This window comes from Mirounga angustirostris, unplaced genomic scaffold, assembly GCF_029215605.1.
Source record: "Mirounga angustirostris isolate CCGP_5_RB_7025 unplaced genomic scaffold, mMirAng1.0.hap1 SCAF_15, whole genome shotgun sequence".
Classification (NCBI taxonomy): domain Eukaryota; kingdom Metazoa; phylum Chordata; class Mammalia; order Carnivora; family Phocidae; genus Mirounga; species Mirounga angustirostris.
The window spans coordinates 71,728,612-71,735,044 of record NW_026991723.1 but is presented as its reverse complement, the minus strand read 5'-3'; the positions used below and the strand labels follow the sequence as shown (position 1 = coordinate 71,735,044).

Genomic DNA, 6,433 nt, shown 5'->3' with positions numbered 1-6,433 from the left:
CCAGGGGAAACAGCATGCGAAGGCCTGTTTTGTGAATGGTTAGTAATTCATCATGACCAGAGAGCAAGGTGGAACAGCAAGGCAGGAGAGGTAAGCAAGAGTCAAACCATCAAGGTCTTTGTAAACCATTATTAGGGAATTTGAACTTTATCATGCAATTTAATTTTAACTTTACAAAGTGAATTCTGGCTCGCTTGTGGGAAATGGATTCAGGTAGAAAATACTGGAGGATGGAGGTCCATTTACATCTACAAGATGATGAATAAATTTTATTATAAATTATAAGAAAATTATTGATTCATTCCAGAAACTAATAGAGAATCTAGATATAGCAGGTGTTTGATGTATATTGAATAGTGACTGAAAGGATGAATAGATCTGTAAACAATTTAACATCCATACTTGGACTTTCTTAGGAAGACAATTGGCCTATTCTTATTTGGTCTACAACAATTTCAACATCACTATCCTAATACCACTTACTTATATTTCTAAATCAATATCACTGACTCGGGAGTTGTACACATTGAAAAACTCAGCTGCCTAATCCTGTACTACCACTGTCAAGAATTGGAAAAGTTTGATTTTTTTTTTAAAGATTTATTTCTTTTAGAGAGAGAGAGCGTGCGTGGGGGGTTGGGGGGGTGGGAGGCAGAGGCAGAGGGAGAGAGAGAGAATCTCAAGCAGACTCCCCACTGAGCATGGAACCTGATGTGGGGCCCCATCCTGTGACCCAGAGACCATGACCTGAGCTGAAATCAAGAGTTGGATGCTTAACCAACTGAACCACCTAGGTGCCCTGGAAAATTCTGATTTTTCTCTTAAGAGTATGCTTCAGTTTCACAGAGGAAGAAGCTATTTCCTTTGTTGGATTTCTTTTACTGGTGTTACTGCTTCAGTCTATCAGCTTCCCTTGGGGAATTTATTTTGGCAATCTAGTCATTTGTTAAATGTTTATCCATAAAATGGATGAGACTATGTGAAAATTCACCCCATTTTATAGTTCAGATTATAAAATGAGATCTGCATATCTTAAAGGAATATTATTGCACAGATTGTGCATATAGCACATAAAATATTGTTTCCTCAGGCACCAGTTAGCCTTAGGGTCAGAGGGAAAATCAGAAGGGAAATGTCGGATTATAACAAAATGTTCATGTAGCACTGTGTTTCTTGGGTAACAAGCATTGTCTTTGTCTGCTGTTTATTAAGAAACAAGCTAGGAGGAATGGAAGTTCTTTTTCCAATTTATTTTCTTTAAGAAGCTTTGATGGAGTAATTTCAAAACTGCCGTGTCTGGGAATAAAATTTTTTAAGCATGGCGAAGTGTTATAGAAGCAGATGGTGCTAAAGGACTTTTTAAATATGAAAGAAAATTACATCCAAACAAAAGACAGTAAGTCAAGGAAACACTTGAGTTATCTATAGCTATTAGTATTTTAATATGATCATTTGATATCTGTGAGGTTGACTTGGAACTGCTTAAATAGATTTCAAATTTGTCTTTTGAATTGCAAGTTAATTGTAATTTGTTGTCAGGAAAATAGGAAAACAAACTTAGTAATAGCATTCCTTCAGGAATTTTTAAAGATGCAAAAAATAGTTTTCACATATAGTCATCAAAGGCACATGATATTTCTAAGACCCAGATGGCTTGAGTAAAAATATTAACATTTTCTAAGCCAAAAGGAAAAAACTTACAGGGATGGAATATTTTGCCTTTTGTACTTAAATTCATCCAAAGATATTCCATCATTTTAATCACACACAAATATATTTGAAAGAGCCTTCAAACAATCGCAATCCCCCCCCACCCTGCTGGGGTAAGTGGATCTTATTCTTCCTACTTACATATGCAGAAAGTAGCAATTAATGATTCATGAATCAATGAATGTAGGTGATTCTGAGTTTCACAAGGATAAATTAATGCAGGTGATAATTATGGGGTGGTGAGAAACATCAGAAGTTAATTCTTTATGGGTGAATGGTGGGAGGGAAGTAGATGATTCAGGAGGTAGAAGGATTGTTGAAGATAATAACTTTATTTTGGACATGTGGAGTTTGAGATGCCTATGGAAAACTGGATGGTTGATCCAAGTTGTTAATGATTAAACGAGTTAAGAGTTTGGAAAAACGTCTGGGCTGGGACTGGAGATTTGCATGTCATGACTATCCGAGAGTAGATGAGGTCACTCAAGGAGAATGTGCAGAGTATGAAAATATGAGGCCAAAAGAGGAATATGCATCAGGAAAGCTTTTAAATGGTGGAAAGAGAGGGCAGAGGCTAGAAGTCTAAAAAGAGAAAGCAGATGACCACAGGATGAGCAGTTTCTGTTACCTACTGACATTAATGGCAAATATTTACCAAATAAAGTTGAGCATGATAGTCTTTACAAAAATGGTGTTCTTTTCTTCACAACCTTGTAATGAACACTTTGAAGTAGAATGTTCTAGCTAATTTCATGTTTAGCATGAAACCAAGATGAATGAAAAGGAAAACAAGGTATGCAAGTATAGAGCATAGAATATTGTTCAGTTTATAATCCAGGTAGCAAGTTCTTGAGGAAAGCCAAAGCTAATAAGGAAGCCAAATGGCAATGTTGGAGCTATGCCGTGGAAATGACAGTTCTGGTCAGAATGGTATATTGAAGGGCTAGCAGCTCCTAGTTTACCTTGTCCAGAGTTCACATTAAAATATTGACGAAAGGGCGGCGCCTGGGTTGCTCAGTGGTTAGGCGTCTGCCTTCGGCTTGGGTCATGTTCTCAGGGTCCTGGGATGGAGCCCCATCTTGGGCTCCCTGCTTGGCGGGAAGCCTGCTTCTCCCTCTCCTACTCCCCCTGCTTGTGTTCCCTCTCTCGCTGTCCCTCTCTCTATCAAATAAATAGATAAAATTTTAAAATATTGACGAAAGGGGCACTTGGGTGGCTCAGTTGTTAAGCATCTGCCTTTGGCTCAGGTCATGATCCCAGGGTCCTGGGATCAAGCCCTGCATCGGGCCCCCTGCTCGGCCCTCTCCCACTCCCCCTGCTTGTGTTCCCTCTCTCGCTGTCTTGCTCTCTGTCAAATAAATAAAATCTTTAAAAAATATATATTGACGAAAGCCCAGAGATAATGACATTCCAAAACAACAAACAGTGAAGATGAATATTAACAGACCATTGTTAGAATCTGGAAGAAATTTTCAGTAATTCCTGGGCCAACGAAGGTGGATTTATTTAAAAAAAAAAAAGATTAGTGTTCTCTACAGTTTTCGCTTTGTGAAAGGAGCTGCTCCTGCCACACAATAGTCTGTGGGACCACTGGAATTACTGGAAGCCTCATCTTCTTCATTAGTAAACCTTACTAGGATTTGTTTGGATTAAAGGAGCTAATGCAGACTAACTGCTTATCAGAGAGCTTGGTACAAAGGAATTAATAAATAAATAGTAGTTCTTAAATGGATCTTCTCCCAAGTTGCCAAAAATTATTGATTAAAAACAGGAAAGAATGACCATTCAAAATAACAAATGCTGACCATACAGGTTGACAGCCTATTGTCAGAATCTGGAAGGAAGTTTCACTAATCACTAGCTTGAATGAAACTCCATTTATGAAACAAGTGGTTTTTTTCTTGTTCTTCACCTCATGAAACGAAGCTATTTATTATCATTATCACCAACATCTAGAACTTAACTCTATGCCAAGGGCTGTGTGAAGTGTCTGATTCACTTGGGCTCTAGACATCCTCATCCATCAACCATGGTCAGGGCATCTGGATTCTATGGAATCACATGCAAATCATGAATTTTTCTGGAGAGAGGATCTATAGCCTTCATAAGCTTCTCGAAGCATTGTGTGCCCTCCTCCTGCCCCTGTAGACTAAGAAACAGTGTCAAGTAGAACCTTCTCATTTTACAGAGAGCCCAGATGGGCTGTCACCCATCAGGTCTTGTTTACTTGTATTGATCACCCAGAGCCTCTATACCATCAAGCTCATGCTCTCAGATTGGTGAGAATAATCCTAATTTGCAAGAGAGAAATATACATATTACTGATTTTATTTTTACAAAAATCTGCTAAATATCTTATTCCTGCTTTTGAAAGATGGCCTTGTCACATTCTTTATCATTTTCTTAGTTCTCTTTCTCGCCATTTTTATATCTGCCCCTTCCTCTAAAATCTAGACTCTTGAGTCTAAAAGGTTGTTATCACACTACAGTGCCATTTTATTTGGTTATTTGCTTATTTTCTCAGAATTTGGAAGTCCCACATTCAGATGTTTCCAAAAAATCCAGCAGTTCCTAAACTGAAGCCATTGCTTTAAAATGTGTATGAGAAGGACACAAAAGGAACCAAATGTTCTCTCTCCACCCTATTATAAGAACTTCACTATCCAAAAAATAGAAAGCCCTTAACAAAACTCAGGAATTGATTTGTCACTTACGTAAAAATGGATAAACACTTGCAGAGTAGGAGTGTAAAAATTGTTAAGCCTGCTAACTTCAAGCCTAGAAAATAAAAAATATGAAGTGGTTAGCAGAAACAGAATTATAAAATTGTAATATTAGAACTCTTTTGTGAAAATGGCCCCCAAATAATTACTCATGAGCCCGATGGTTCCAATTTTTACTGTATAGGCACTGATTTTTAAAAACGACCACAAGACTTACATTTTTAAAAAAGATTTTTTTATTTACTTTAGAGAGAGAGGGAGAGAGGGAGAGAATCTTCAAGCAGACTCCCCACTGAGCACGGAGCGTGACTCCGGGCTCGATCCCACCACCCATGAGATCATGACCTGAGCCAAAACCAAGAGTTGGACACTCAACCAACTGAACCACCCAGGAGCCGCAACTACAGAATGTATTCTTATGTAACTGCAGAGCTTTCCCAACTCATAAATGCCCATTTTCCAGTGGACCCCTCCAGGATGTCTATTTTTGGCCACTCCATGGGAGGCCGTGAAACTCTGATTTGTGCTTTGAAGAATCCTGGAAAGTACATATCTGTGTCAGCATTTGCTCCAATTTGCAATCCAGTGCTCTGTCTTTGGGACAAAAAAGCCTTTAGTGGATATTTGGGGACAGATCAAAATAAATGGAAGGCTTATGATGCTACCCATCTTGTGAAGTCCTATCCACATGCTCAGCTAGACATAATAATTGATCAAGGAAAAGATAACCAGTTCCTTCCAGATGGACAGTCACTATCTGGTAACTTCATAGCTGCCTACACAGAAAAGAAAGTTAATGTTGTTTTTGGGTTACAAGAGGGTTATGATTATAGCTATGGCCTCACTGCCATCACATTAGACATCATGCAAAATACCCAAATGCATGAAAAACTTCAGATAAGAGAATTTCTTCAGGACTATAAAAAAAATGTAATAAACAGAAATGCAGGGAAAAAGGATTTTAAAATGTTGGCTTTCATAGTGCTAAAAATGCATCATCCATAGTTGAATCACTTTCTGAATAAACATATAAAACGTGAAAAAAGTAATTTTGAATTTCTCATTCTATGACATTAAACATTTTTTCGTAATTTCTCAACGATCATGAAATTTTTCTCATATATCCGTGTAATGATATTGAAATTACAGTTGAAAACTTACTTCAAAATGGTGTTGGTACTAAATTTTTTATTCTCGCTATGTCACAAAATCGTATTTATTTCATGAATGCCGTACTCTAATAGTTAACTTCCTGTGCTCTGATCTTTTGCTGTATAAAGTATGGTCTTCGGATCAGCATTAGTATCTCCTGAAAGCTTATTAGAAATGCAGAATCTAATCCAGTCCCACACCAACTGAAGTAGACCTGCCTTTTAACAGAATCCTCTGCACCTGAAGGTGATTCATATGCACATGAAAGCTGTGGTTCTCACGGTATGACCTCCAGAACAACAACTTCAGCTGGGAATTTGTTAGGAATGGAAATCCTCAGGCCCCATCTACACCTACTGAGTCAGCAGCTCTAGCAATCTGTATTTTATCAAACCCCTGCTGATTGTGCTCATGATAAATTGGCTGCACGATAACGTCATTCTGTTGCACAATAAGGTCACCTGGGGAACTTTGAAAAATCTTGATGCCCAGGTTGCAACTCATCGAGTTAAATCAGTCTTTGTGGCTGAGACCCAGGTTTTTAAAAAAATTCCTCAGGCATTTGGGGCGCCTGGATAGCTTAGTCAGTTGAGCATCTGACTCAGTTTAGGCTGAGGTCATGATCTCATGGATTGTGAGATCAAGCCCTGCATGGGGCTCCTCACTTAGTGGGCAGTCTGCTTGAGAGTCTCTCTCTGCCCCTCCCCCTCCCTATGTGCACATTCTCTCTCTAAAATTAAACCTTTTTAAAAGCATTTTTAAAATTCCTCAGGCATTCAAATTTGAAAATCCATGTTTTAAAGGACAATGACTATATAAATTCATTTTTGATTAATTAAACTGCTGTA

General features: G+C 38.2%; 1 pseudogene; it reads left to right on the top strand.

The window, feature by feature from the left end:
• The first annotated feature begins 2,482 nt into the window (after positions 1-2,482).
• On the top strand, positions 2,483-5,320 carry LOC123849237 (S-formylglutathione hydrolase-like; annotated as a pseudogene).
• The last annotated feature ends 1,113 nt before the right edge of the window (positions 5,321-6,433 follow it).